The sequence below is a fragment of the Mobula birostris genome, chromosome 23 (genome assembly GCF_030028105.1).
Source record: "Mobula birostris isolate sMobBir1 chromosome 23, sMobBir1.hap1, whole genome shotgun sequence".
Lineage (NCBI taxonomy): Eukaryota > Metazoa > Chordata > Chondrichthyes > Myliobatiformes > Myliobatidae > Mobula > Mobula birostris.
Window position 1 is genome coordinate 31898588 of NC_092392.1, and position 14895 is coordinate 31913482.

Sequence of the window (14895 nt, forward strand, 5' to 3'; positions counted from 1 at the left end):
CCACCCCTCTGACTCTCAACACAGGAGCCCTTCAGGGCTGTGTACTAAGTCCTCTCCTTTACTCTCTGTATACCCATGACTGTGTCGCTACACACAGCTCTAATCTGCTAATTAAATTTGCCAATAACACTACATTGACAATAACACTACCTTATCTCAAACAATAACGAGGTGGCCTACAGGGAAGAAGTCATCTCTCTGACACAGTGGTGTCAAGAAAACAACCTCTCCCTCAATGTCGCAAAAACAAACGAGCTGGTTGTGGATTACAGGAGGAATGGAGACAGGCTAAAGGCTAACCCCTATTGACATCAATGGATCTGGAGTTGAGAGGGTGAACAGCTTTAAGTTCCTTGGCATCCACATCACTGAGGACCTCACATGGTCTGTACACACCAGCTGTGTGGTGACAAAGGCATAACAGCGCCTCTTTCGCCTCAGACAGTTGAGGAAGTTTGGTATGGGCCCCCAAATCCTAAGAACTGTCTACAGGGGCACAACTGAGAGCATCCTGACTGGCTGCATCACTGCCTGGTATGGGAACTGTACTTCCCTCAACGGCAGGACTCTGCAGAGAGTGGTGCGGACGGACCAATGCATCCGTAGATGTGAACTCCCCATGATTCAGGACATTTACAAAGACAGGTGTGTAAAAAGGGCCCAAAGGATCATCGGGGACCCGAGTCACCCCAACCACAGTCTATTCCAGCTGCTACCATCTGGGAAACGGTACCGCAGCATAAAAGCCAGGACTAACAGGCTCCGGGACAGCTTCTTCCACCAGGCCATCAGACTGACTAACTCACACTGATCTGAGTATATTTCTATGTTACATTGACTGTTCTATTTATTATAAATTATTATAAATTACTATGATTGCACATTGCACATTTAGACAGAGATGTAACTTAAAGATTTTTACTTTTCATGTATATGAAGAATGAAAGAAATAAAGTCAATTCAATATATGTGCTTTGATCATAAATTTACCTTGAACTTTGAACATGATGATAACACTTTCATTTTGCCCTTAAAAAAACAAAATAACTCAAGAAGATAGGATCAGGGATAGGTCACCAGGCCTCTCAGGCCTGCCTCATTATTCAATATGATCATAGCTGATCTATGCTGGGCTCAGCTCCTCTCCTTTGTCCGGTGCCCATAACCTTCCATCCCTTGATCTTTCAAATACTTTTTTACCTCCACCTTAAATATATCTAATGATTGGACTTTCATCACCACTAAGGTCTGAGAATTCCAGTGATTACAATTTCTATGCACCTCAGTTTCAAAGGATTAGCCTTTTTGTTTGTAAAATTGTTCCCTTGTTTGTGACTCAGTAACCCCCACATTAAGTCCCCTCAGAATCTTGTGTGTTTGAACAAGGTCACCCCTCATTCTTTTGAACTCTGAGGAATACAGATCCAGATGGTTAGCATCTCTTGATAGAAATACAGACCCAAACTATCTAGCATCTCTTGATAGGACAATCTTCTAATTGCGGGAATTTGCTTGGTGAATCTCTTTTGGATCGCCTCCAATGCTACTAATTGTGTTTTTTAGATAAGGGAATGAATGTTGTGCACAGGTTCCGGGTGTGGCCTTACTCTGTATAACTTTAACAAAACTTCCTTATTCTTAAATGCCATCTGCTTAGCGATAGTGGCTAAAATGCTCATTGCCTTTCTAACTACTTGTTACAGCTGTTCGTTAACATTTTGTGATTCATGCACTAGAATCCCCACTTTTCACTTACTGCCTGTTGCGTTGCTGGCATTGGGGGCAGCAATGAAGGTCCTTTATCTCCATCTGTTCTTGACCACACACAGATATAAAAGTATTCTTCTTTGATGTTTCCGTAAGGGTTTTGTTTGACCAGACAGGGTTGTTAGCTGGCCGGTAGTGTAGTGGCATCCGCACCGGACTTCGGGGTGAGTGGTCCTGGGTTTGAATCTGAATGGTTCCTTGCATGCTTTCCATCCGTGCAGGGTTGAGCGTTGAGCTAGTAACTAAACCTTGTAAAGCAGACAAAAGATGCCAAAGAAATGGCAAGGTTGCCACCTGATGTGCCACAAGGCATGGAGCAGAACAACAACAACAAGACAGGATTGTTAGGCTTGATCTAGACTCCTGAAGCTGGAGGACTGTTGGACCACTCTTTATCTGGCCTCTACCCTTTCACCAGTTTGGCAAGGGTGACCCTACCAAAAGCCAAAATCTAAAGCTCTGCCTCCACCAAACATAACTTTCCAGATCATTGAGGTAGGCAAGCCTCCAAACCATGATAAAGTTGTCGTACTCTTGGAGGAAAACCACCTGACCCCTTTGAAGTTTACTCAGTGATAGTCTCTCCCATTCAGATAGTTTTCCACATTTTATTTCCTTGTTCCAATGTGCATAACTTCAAACTTCCCCATGTTGAACTCTATTTCCAGTTTTTTTTCATCCAATCTTTCATTTTTTTTTGTTTATCTCCTGTTGCAGAATCACAATTTCCTCATCACAACTCGTCCTTGCACTTTTTTGTACCGTTGGCAAACTTGGAAATGTTACTTTTTGTTTCCTCTACCAACTTCTTAATGCTCGTAAATGGTAAACAGTTCAGCTCCAAGAACCAATCTCTGGTGTTCTCTGCAAGTTACATCACTCTGTTTGAAAAGGGATCCATTTATTCTTTGTTTTTTACCCATTCAAAGTTCCTTAAGGTTATTGTATTGAGGGGAAGTCCCACTACCTATTAAATGCTCCCAATGGCATGCATCTCAAATTGACTCTGACAACCAAGTCCAACTCTTCTCCTTACACCTTGTTAATGCTTATAGCAAAACTAAATTAGTATTACTTACTTCCACCATCACCCTCTGTCACACATATCATCTAGTTAAAAATGTTTTTCTTTTAATGTTACTTGAAGTTCTAAAACTTTTACAGGCATCGAGGATGGGAAGACCTGAGTAGTCAAGACAGGAAGCTATTTTACGAAATCCCCAGGAATATCCTCAGTTTGCAATCTTCCCACTGCAAACGATGAAGATAACAAACTTATTCCCATAAACTGAAACTTTCAAAGCCCTTTTGGTTCTTTCATGAGCGATGCATGGTGCCTCCCTGATTTACCTTGTTGCTGCCTTGTAGGCAGAGTGAAAAGGGATTCCTCCTTGACTTCATGTACCCGATGGTGCAATTTAGGAGTCGTGAAAGCCTCAATAAGTTAGAACCAAGAAGAAGATCAAATGCTGAGGATTTCATCATATCAGCCTGCTCCAGAACAGCTCTTGCTCAGTGTGTGATTAATAATGAATGTGTGGAGTTCCCTTCAGCTGTAAAGTCAAATCAAAAATTGATCATTTTGTTCTAGTCAATAAGGGGTTGCAGTTCCTGCTTCTACCAAGTTGTACATTTGTACTTCTGGCATTAATTGAAACAGAGAGTGTAATGAAGGGAAAGATTTTGAGTATTTATTATGGCGTGCTTTAGAGAATTCAAGCTAAAAAACTACTGCCTGGTGGCATTGATGCCAAGCATCATGAAGTGCTTTGAACGGCTGGTAATGGCACGTATCAAAAACTCCATTCCTGCCACATAGGACTTTCAGCAATATGCTTACCGACAAAGCTGCTCTATGACAGATGCCTCAGTATCTGTCATGCACCTGGCCTTGGCACACCTAGAGAACAAGTCAGAATGCTGTTTCTGGATATCAGTTCGACCCTTAAACAGAGTTGGCCCCCCAGACCTTGGTGAACAAACTCCTACTCTTCGGTCACTATGCAACTGGGTGTTGGACATCCTAACCAACGATCTCAGATAGCCAGGGTGCACAGCTGCTCCTCCCTGTCCATCATCCTCAACACGGGAGCCCCCAGGGCTGTATGTTGAGCCCACTGCTGTACACTCTGCTTAAACATGACAGCAAAGCCGAATACCCGAGTAGTAACATGGTGAAGTTCACCGATGATACAACGGGGTTCATCACCAACAATAATGAAATGACCTACGGAGACGAGGTGAGAGAGATCGAGGCTTGGTGCCAGGAAAATAATCTTTTCCTCAATGTCAACAAGACAAAGGAGATGGTTATTTACTTCAGGAGAACTCTTCACAGCAGCAGCACGGCAGTGAAAACTGTGTGCAGTTTCAAACTCTTGGGGGTACACACCTCACATAACCTCTCATGGTCTCAGAATACATCCTACACAATCAGGAAACCTCACACATGCCTTTACTTTCTGAGGAGGCTGAAGAGAGCTGCACTTTGCACATCCATAGTCATGCCATTCTACAGATAAGCAGTAGAGAGCATTGTGACGTGCTTCATAGAACATAGAACATAGAATAGTACAGTACAGGACAGACCCTTAAACCCTGCATCCCATATAACCCCCCCACCTTAACTTCCTCCATATACCTGTCTAGCAGTCTCTTAAATTTCACTAGTGTATCTGCCTCCACCACTGACTCAGTCAGTGCATTCCACGCACCAACCACTCTCTGAGTAAAAAACCTTCCTCTAATATCCCCCTTGAACTTCCCGCCCCTTACGTTAAAGCCATGTCCTCTTGTGTTAAGCAGTGGGGAAGAGGCGGTGGCTACCCACTCTATCTATTCCTCTTAATATCTTGTACACCTCTATCATGTCTCCTCTCATCCTCCTTCTCTCCAAAGAGAAAAGCCCTAGCTCCCTTAATCTCTGATCATAATGCATACTCTCTAAACCAGGCAGCATCCTGGTAAATTTCCTCTGTACCCTTTCCAATGCTTCCACATCCTTCCTACAGTGAGGTGACCAGAACTGGACACAGTACTCCAAGTGCGGCCTAACCAGAGTTTTATAGAGCTGCATCATTACCTCGCGACTCTTAAACTCTATCCCTTGATTTATGAAGGCTAGCACCTCATATGCTTTCTTAACTACCCTATCTACTTGTGAGGCAACTTTCAGGGATCTGTGGACATGTACCCCCAGATCCCTCTGCTCCTCCACATTACCAAGTATCCTGCCATTTACTTTGTACTCTGCCTTGGAGCTTGTCCTTCCAAAGTGTACCGTCTCACACTTCTCTGGGTTGAACTCCATTTGCCATTTCTCAGCCCACTTCTGCATCCTTCCAATGTCTCTCTGCAATCTTTGACAATCCTCAACACTATCCACAGCACCACCAAACCTTGTGTTGTCTGCAAACTTGCCAACCCACCCCTCTATCCCCATATCCAGGTTGTTAATAAAAATCAGGAAAAATAGAGGTCCCAGAACCGATCCTTGTGGGACACCACTAGTCACAACCCTTCAATCCGAATGCACTCCCTCCGCCACGACCCTTTGCTTTCTGCAGGCAAGCCAATTCTGAATCCACCTGGCCAAACTTCCCTGGATCCCATACCTTCTGACTTCCTGAATAAGCCTACCGTGTGGAACCTCATCAAATGCTTTACTAAAATCCACGTAAGTCACATCAACTGCACTACCTTCATCTATATGCCTGGTCACCTTCTCAAAGAACTCTATCGGGCTTGTTAGACATGATCTGCCCTTCACAAAGCCATGCTGACTGTCCCTGATCAGACCATGTTTCTCTAAATGCCCATAGAACCTATCTCTAAGAATCTTTTCCAACGGCTTTCCCACCACAGACGTAAGGCTCACTGGTCTATAATTACCCGGACTATCTCTACTACCTTTTTTGAACAAGGGGACAACATTCACCTCCCTCCAATCCTCCGGTACCATTCCCGTGGACAACGAGGACATAAAGATCCTATCCAGAGGCTCAGCAATCTCTTCCCTCGCCTGGTGGAGCAGCCTGGGGAATATTCCATCAGGTCCCGGGGACTTATCCATCCTAATGTATTTTAACAACTCCAACACCTCCTCTCCCTTAATATCAACATGCTCCAGAACATCAACCTCACTCATATTGTCCTCACCATCATCAAGTTCCTCCTCATTGGTGAATACCGAAGAGAAGTATTCATCGAGTGTCTTGCTCACTTCCACAGCCTCCAGGCACATCTTCCCATCCTTATCTCTAATCGGTCCTACCTTCACTCCTGTCATCCTTTTGTTCTTCACATAATTGTGAAGAATGCCTTGGGATTCTCCTTTACCCTACTCGCCAAGGCCTTCTCATGCCCCCTTCTTGCTCTCCTCAGCCCTTTCTTAAGCTCCTTTCTTGTTACCCTATATTCCTCAATAGACCCATCTGATCCTTGCTTCCTAAACCTCATGTATGCTGCCTTTTTCCACCTGACTAGGTTTTCCACCTCACTTGTCACCCATGCTTCCTTCACCCTACCATTCTTTATCTTCCTCACTGGGACAAATTTATCCCTAACATCCTGCAAGAGATCCCTAAACATCGACCACATGTCCATAGTACATTTCCCTGCAAAAACATCATCCCAATTCACACCCACAAGTTCTAGCCTTATAGCCTCATAATTTGCCCTTCCCCAATTAAAAATTTTCCTGTCCTCTCTGATTCTATCCTTTTCCATGAAAATGTTAAAGACCGGGGAGTGGTGGTCACTGTCCCCCAGATGCTCACCCATTGAAGGATCTGTGACCTGACCCGGTTCATTACCTAATACTAGATCTAGTATGGCATTCCCCCTGGTTGACCTGTCAACGGCTGTGATAGGAATCTGTCCTGGACGCAACTAACGAACTCTGCCTGTCTAAACCGTTGGAACTAATCAGGTGCCAATCAACACTGCTTGGTACGGAATTTGCACTGTGACCTACAGGATGCTCTCTACAATGGGTAGTCAAAGCTGCCCAATGCATCACTGGCACCAGCCTACCAACTATCAAGAACATATATACAGAAAGATGCCAGAAAAGGTCCAGTAATATCATGAAGGATCCCATCCACCCTGCAGATGGACTGTTTGTCCCACTCCCATCAATGAGGAAGCAATGTAGCATCCACACCAGGACCACCAGACTCAAAAACAGTTACTTTTTCTAAGTGGTAAGGCTGATCAACATCTCCACCCACTATCCCAACTACTGCTTCCATAATTCACCCTCTCATAGGCTTCAGGCACATGCAAGGCATTAGTAGGTGGCATATGGTCGTATTTGCTGGAACTGCTGCCTCACATCGACCGGCATTTGTTCTTGCTCTTCAATACTGTCTGTCTGGAGTTTGTATATTTCCCTGTGACCATGTGGGCTTCCTCCAGGTGTTCCAGTTTCTCTCAGCTCCCAAGAATATGTGGGTCGGTAGTTTAATGCAGCCCACCACTATACGTGCATCACACTCCTTGAAATCTAGTAATTAAATTGAAAGTTAGATAGTTGTAATGAAGGCAGGGTCTGGCCCAAGCTTTAGGATATAAATCTCAATAAAGCGGCTTTGCTGCAGACTCACAGTGCCAACAACCTGGGTCAAATATGACCTCTGGAACTGTTCATGTGCTTTGTGCATTCTCCCTGTGACCTCTCATATCCCAAAGGCGCGCAAATTGGAAGGATACCACCCCCCCCCCCAACACAGTTTATACGCTGAATTTGGGATCTGGCAGTAAGATAAATAAGAGGATGCACAATAACTTTAAAGCCCTAATCAATTTATTCAGTACTCAACAGACCCTGAACAGTACAATACTTATCTAACTGAATGCCTTTTTTCCTCTTTCTGCACTACTTATTTAATTTAAATTTTTAACATAAATATATGTAACACCCGTGTAGTGCTTGTCTTGCCTTGTGTGACTGGTTGCTGAATTCTTTATGAGGAAAAATCAAATTACATAGTATTACACTAGGTGCTAGTAGGTCATCAGAAGCTTTAGATATCGGAAGGAGGCAGTGAATAGAAAACACACACTTCTGGAGGTAAGTTTTGTTTATAAAGAAAAGATATACAAAATATTTACATGAGTAAGAACAATTCAAAATTCCAACATTCTGTTTAGGTTCCAAATCTCAGATATCAACAAAAACCAAATTCCTGTTTAGTTAGAATCAGTGATAGTCATTACAATAACCTTTGTTACTCCAATTTCTCTAAGTAATTAGATCTAATGTTATTCCCCATTTAAAGGTTTACAGACTAACCTTTCCTTTTTATTTATCCCTAGATGGAAAACTAATTGAATTCCTATTCTTAAGTATTATGGTTAACTTCAGTTTCAGTTTAAGTCAGTATGTCTACAAATTCAAATATTATATATAGAGCGCTTAGCTCCTTTCATGACAATTCTCCAACGTCACAACTTTTAAACAAAGTAAATCTCATTCAGCAACTTATCAAAGTCTTTGCAAAAATAATCAGTTCCTGCAGAAAATCTAATTCAATCCTTTGAATGAAGATTAAGCATATAAATCCCACCGTATTAAATCTTCTACGTCATGAAACAATTTGTTCCAGTGTTGGTTCTTCACCTTGGGGGCTCGCCATCTTGTTTCATGGTTCATTGGATGAAATAGTTGATCATCCATGGAAAGTCGATTCACAACACCCACACAAAAAAAACTTGGCCCAATCCGTTGGTGTGATTTAACAGAACTAATTCCTGGTTACATGGTAGAGACCTTGGACTCTCGTCTCTGCCGCTATTGTCTCATTATAGCTGCAGCTTGTTATAGCCATAGCTTCAATGGATCTTTTATTGCTATCGTCTCTCTTCCAGGGGTTTCGCCCTGAGGTTTTCAAGTAAGTAGGCTAGAGATACTCACTAGTAGTTCCACTTTTAACAGTTTATATCTTTAGTTTCTAATAGTTTGCTGCGTTTCTCTCACTTACTCACACTGCATCAGCCACACCTCATTCTCACATAGCTTTTTTCTCGTTCTTTTTTTAAAAGTTCAATAAACCTCATTTTCATCCCTCCACAGGTGGAGCTTTCTAACATTACATCTTTGGGTTTAATTAACCTGGGTTACATTTTACTATTATGTATTGCATTGTACTGCCGCCGCATAACAACAAATTTCACGACATATGCCAATGATGTTAAACGTGATTCGGAAAGTGAGTCCATAGGTTGTGGTAACAGTTCAGTGATGGGGCGCGTGAAGTCGAGTCAAGTGATCCGCAACGTCTCCCAGGGCTTCAAAGATGGCAGAAAGGTCCTGGGTGACCAGTTCACCTTTGATGTCTTCAGAGAGGTCGTTCAGGAAGGTGTCGTACTGTGCCTCCGAGTTCCAGCCACTGGAGGTGGCTAGGGTCCAGAACTCTATGGCGTGACCTGACACAGATCTGCGCCCCTGGTGCATGTGCAGCATTTCACAGGCAGCCTCTCTTCCATGTTTGGAGCAATCAAACACTTTTCTCATCTCCTCAGAAAATAACTAAAAACTACTGCAGAAAGGGGAGCCTGCCTCCCAGATGGCTGTTCCCCATTCTCTCGCCCGACCAGTCAGTTGGGTGATAACGTAGGCTACCTTGGTTCGATCAGTCAGAATGCTGTTGGTTGCAATTCAAAAATGAGGGTGCATTGGGAAAGAAAAGAGTGGTAGGTACCAGGTTCACCTGAGTACTTTTCTGGAGGAGGCAGACGGGTTCTTGGACGGGAGGAGTGAGCGAGAACGCGGAGGGCGGGGCAGAAGATGCAGTCACAGAATGTTGATGGGTGCTCTGGGACAGCTGGAGTGACTGAATCTGGGCCACAGGATCAGCTACATTGGCAGAAAGCGACCCCACTGCCCTGAACACGGAGTCCAGCTGGTGTCTGGTGTCTCCCCAGCATCACTCCCTGTTGTTGCAGGACAGCTCTCAGATGACTGGGGTCCGCTGGATCCATTCTGGCCAGATTGTACTGTCAGGGCACTGGAGCAGGGATGCAGTCGCAGACCCAGTACTGTGCACACAGTGATATTAACTGAGTAACAAATCCCGAGGTGTGAACAAAGTCGGCATTAAAATTCAGGCAGAGATCAAAACATCCAGAGAAATCCAAGAACCAGAATCGGCTAACAGGCAAAGTCGATATTCAGACAGATAGAGAGAGTACAGATAAGAATACTGGAAAGGCTCAGGAAAATTCACTGACACAATCTGGCAACAAACAGGTGAAAACACACTGAGCAATAAACAGAGATGATAGGTGGAGCACAGTGAGACACAGGGGGCAGCAATACAGGTAATAATGAGAAGTAGATGAGAGTTGGGGTGCTCAGTAATACAGGGGCCGGAGTAGAGCAGGAATGGGGACAGGAACACATGACAATACAAAACCACAGACTGACAGCCAGGAGGAAGCACACAAAAAGACAGAGTTCAACTGGAGGTACTGACATAAAAAGAAGACTAACAAACGCCCAATGTGCAGAGAGATCAAAAACAAATTGTGCGAACAATAAACTAAGTAAATAGCATTTACAACAGAAGGTATAACAAGAAACAAACAGGATCAGTGAAAGACCGCACACAACAGGATGCACAAACAATTAATGTACTCAAGACAACAAGATGTGTCAATACAAAAAGAAAGGAATAGAAATAATAATAAATAAGCAATGAACATTGAGAACATGAGATGCAGAGTGCTTGAAAGTGAGTCCATTGGTTATGGACTCATGGATTAGATATGGAAATTGAATCCAGTGTAGCAGTACTATGATTTGAATGAAATGTACATAATTATTAATCATTTATATATTAATCTTATTGAGGAATAAAGAAGCTTTTTTCAAATTCATTTTTTGGAAATGTGGATATCACCAGAAGGGCATATGTTTGTTGCTGATAGCTCAGTACACTGATAACCAAGTGTTGGCAGCTTCAGGAACTCCTGCAGCTCTCCTGCTGAATTTGGGTGGGAAGTTCTAGGGTTTAGCAATGATGAAGGGGTAATGGGTATTTCCGAGACAAGTGGGGTTGTGGCATGGAAGTAACGGTATTCTCATGTCTGCTGTTCTTGTTTTTGGTGTTTGAGCTGGTGTGGGAGATGCAGTGTATTTGCAGGTGGTGCACAATGCAACCTCAAGCTAAGCTTCTTCTATTTTGTATACATTTGGTTCTCAATTGGAGAATTTTTTTTGTGGCATAATTGCTTTGCTATATTTCCGGGTCCCCCTGTCTTTCATGTAAATACGAGTTAGTATGCATCAGCTTCGATTAAAGTGGCTGTACCCGGGAGAAGAACGAGCACCCAACCCAAGAAAGTCGAAAGCGGGAGATAAGCTTTTGTGTTGTCTTTAGATGAAGTGCAGATATATACTTCACAAGTCTTCCTGCACACAAATGTAACACCCTGGTTCATGTTTTCACTGCTACGCTGTAGGTATTTCATTTTAGCAGTTCTGTAAGAGCAGTCTGCTCTGCTTTCAGCCTGTTTGGGTTATTGATAAAGTTAAGGGATGTTGTGTCATCCAATTAGGATGAAGGAACTGGGAGGTTTTGTGAGAGACACTAAGGTGTCATGGTCCAGTCCGTGAAGTCCACATTCCGGTTCACGGTCTGGTCCATCGACTCTTGCTCCAGGTTTTCCTGTCTACCTGTTTCTGTTTCTGTTGAGCACTAATTGAGGCAGCTGATTCTCGTTGGGGCTGGCTGCATAAATACCTCCAGAGACCAGGGCGTGGCTGCTGGATTGTTCTTGTCCTTACTCCTTGTATCCCTTCCCCTGCCTTCTGTTTCTTCGCCTTGCATTGCCTGAAGCCTTGCCTTGTCTTGCCGGTAACTCTCGCCTTGCCTCGCCTGAAGTCTTGTCTTGGAGCCACCCTGTATCTATGTCCCTTCCTGTGCCTTGCCTCATTGGGTAAGCCAGGCCAGATTGCCGTTACCCTCCGGTGGGTTCTGTCCTTTCCTGTCCCTTGCCTCTGTTGGGTAAGCCAGGGCAGATTGCCGTTACCCTGCGGTGGGTCCTGTTCCTTCCTGTCCCTTGACTCCATCGGGTGGAGATCTGCGCCCTGCCCAGGAGTACTGCGCCATGCCCAGCAGGAGCTTCAAGACCCCGAGTCTCTAGCCAAGCCTCACCTCGTCTCTAGCTGAGCCTCACCCCAAGCCTAGCTTCAAGACCCCAAGCCTCAAGCCTCTGGTCTCAAGCCTCGGCTCAAGTCCCAAGCCTCGCCTCAAATCTCAAGCCTGAAGACTCCTGCCTGCCAGCCAAGTCATGTCCTTGCCTAGTTCTGGGATCTGAGCCAGAGGCAAGACCCAGGTTCGGGGTCCTTGTCCAGTCTCTGGCTCAGAGTCCAAGCCCTGGCTCCTAGCTCTTTTGTCTTGTCCTGTTCCAGGTTTCCGGTTTTCGTGTCCATGTCCTAGCCCTCACCCTGTATCCTAGTCCTGTCCCTAGTACTTCAGTGTCTGTGTCTTGCACTTGGGTCCGTCCCCAGCTACCCCCTTATGACATAAGGTTAGTTTTGATTTTTGTTTGTTCGGCAGGAGATGAAGAGAGAAGATGCTGGAGAGAACCGGTTGTAAGATTCGACCCAGTGGGGGACCGTGATTCGATGGAGCAATGTGGGTGATCGGTGAAAATGTGTGACTTTTGGAAGAGTTGAGCTCCAATTTGTGCACATTTGACTGTTTAATTATAATGGGCCCTTTTTGTTTTTTTTTCTTTCTTTTCTTTATTAACTCTTTAGTAAAGTTAAGATTCATAAGTATAATTCCTTTAATTGTATGCAGTGTGCTGTCTGTTATTTCCTGGCACGTAGTTGCACCAGGGTAGCAATTTACACAGCATCCACACAAATCAGCGTTTGGGGTGGGAGAGTCGTCCCAATATCACAGGTGTGGCGGGACTGGAATGTGTATTCCCTAGAGTTACGCAGCCAAGGAAACCAGTGGGGTTTCACTCAGTTAAGAGAAAAGCTAAGGAAATACCAGGCCCATACAAGCTACGATCAACCTAACAAAAGCACTGTAGAATTTATAGATAGACTAAAGCAAAAGCTTGGTGCATACAAAGCCAGATTAAATAGATACATGAAATGTGTCAGAAAAAGAAAGCAAAATGATCAGTTCAGGAGCAATTAAAAAGTTTTAACGGGACATTGAAATTAATTTTGATGCATCAAAAAGTCACCAATCCCAGCACAGAATAACCAACAAATACAGAGACAATAAACTTTTGGTATAATATCTAGGCAAACAGAGTGACACACAATCAGTCAAGAAGCAAGCTAGATTAATGAAGAAAAGGAACACACAAACATTTGAAGAAATGCAAATACCTGAACATGCTGAAAGTAGTTATAAAAAATACCCATAACTGGACAGTACTGGCCGCGATAATATTCATAATCATTGGTATAAAAAATTTACTTGTCTTCATCTGTACCTATTAATACATATCAAAAATACTGACAAATCATCTGAATTTTTGATAGAAGGTAAAACATTCCTCTTACCTAAAGGAGAAATTACAAATGATCCATCAAAATACCATCCTATTACTTGTTTACAAAGTATATGTAAAATTGTAACATCATGTATCTCGCAGCTAATCACCACTCAATTAAATAACCACAATATACTTACAGAAGAGCAGAAAGGATGCCGTAAGGGTATGAGGCGATGTAAAGAATAATAGATTCTGTAATTCTAAATCAAGCCCAGCAGAAAAGCAGAAATCTTCCATGTTGCTATAGTGACTACCAAGTAGGATTTGACTCTGCCCCATGCTCATAGTTAATAGAAGTTCTTAATATATATAAACTACACCCAATACCTGTGGAATTCCTACAACATCTGATGAAGCATTGCTGTACTATAATCATCCTTTCGATTAACAACCAAAAAAGAACAACATCTGTTATCAACATAAACCGAGGCGTTTTCCAGGGCAACTCTAAGCCCACAATGGTTTTGTCTAGCTTTAAATCTGCTCTCCAATTTACTAAACTGGCCGAAAATTGGGTATCAAATCAGAAACGACAAAACAAATTATACCTTGACACACCTTCTATACAAGGGTGCTGTGCTTCTTCATCAGAAAAGCTAAAGCAACTAAGTCAAATATTAGAACTATTTTTGAAAGATATAAACATAAACTTTGGGCTGGATGAATGCACAACATTAAACATAGAGAAAGGTGCAATAGAGCTAATAGAATACACAACAGAGCCACAGGATACAATACAACCGATGGATGGATATGAAACATAAGTTTTTGGGATATCAACAAGTAAAGAAAATAGATGATAGGGTGATAAGGGGAAAACTTTCAGCAGAATTTACTTCAAGGCTTAAGAAAATCAGTAGTAAAAATATAACAAAGGCAGTAAACACTTCACTATACCCATATTAACGTATTCTTTTGGCATAATATCTTGGTCTTAAACCAAAATGGAAAACTTACAATGAAAATGATGGTGCCTTTGCTTGCATCTTTGGAAACAGCTCTATTTCCATCTTTAATATCTCTATTTTTCCCTTTCAGGGTTCTTTTGAAGACCCTAACCTGGAGTTACACGCTGACTGGGGTTCTTTGTGGGAATAGGACCCGCTTTTGGGGTTCCATAACTGGCCGTTGTTCGGCAGGCCAAAGGCTCGGCCTAAGATTCCGGCTTGAATTCAGAAGCACAGGATCTCGGGGCTCTGGAGATGGGCAGATCGAGGGTCGGTGTCACAACAGGAGACCCGCGTGTTGTCGGGGGAGTCGGGATATCTGCGGTGTGCCTGGAGACCCGGGATCTTTGCGATCTTCAGGCACAGAGCTCGAAAAAAGCAACGTAATGGACTTATAACATTGTAAACCTGCGAGTTGTTTGTTTTGTCTCCCCACTCACTGGGAAAATGGAGAAACCTCTTTCTCCCTTATTAGGGAGCGAGAGAACCTGTGGTCTGTCGAATACTGGGTGAAATGCGAAGTCTCTGGAATAACTGCCAGTCTGTGTCTTTGCTATTACTTTGGGAGGGGGGAGCTGGGGAGGGACTTTGGGGTTCTAACATTTAACTGTTGTTCATTCTTTGGGGCACTCCTCTGTTTTTGTGGATGGTT

General features: G+C 43.4%; 1 long non-coding RNA gene across 1 annotated transcript; it reads left to right on the plus strand.

The window, feature by feature from the left end:
* Positions 1-11182: 11182 nt before the first annotated feature.
* Positions 11183-14389, plus strand: LOC140186811 (uncharacterized). Its single transcript, XR_011882947.1, has 3 exons — positions 11183-11228; positions 12333-12410; positions 14335-14389. It is a non-coding gene; the product is annotated as an uncharacterized lncRNA (long non-coding RNA).
* Positions 14390-14895: the final 506 nt, after the last annotated feature.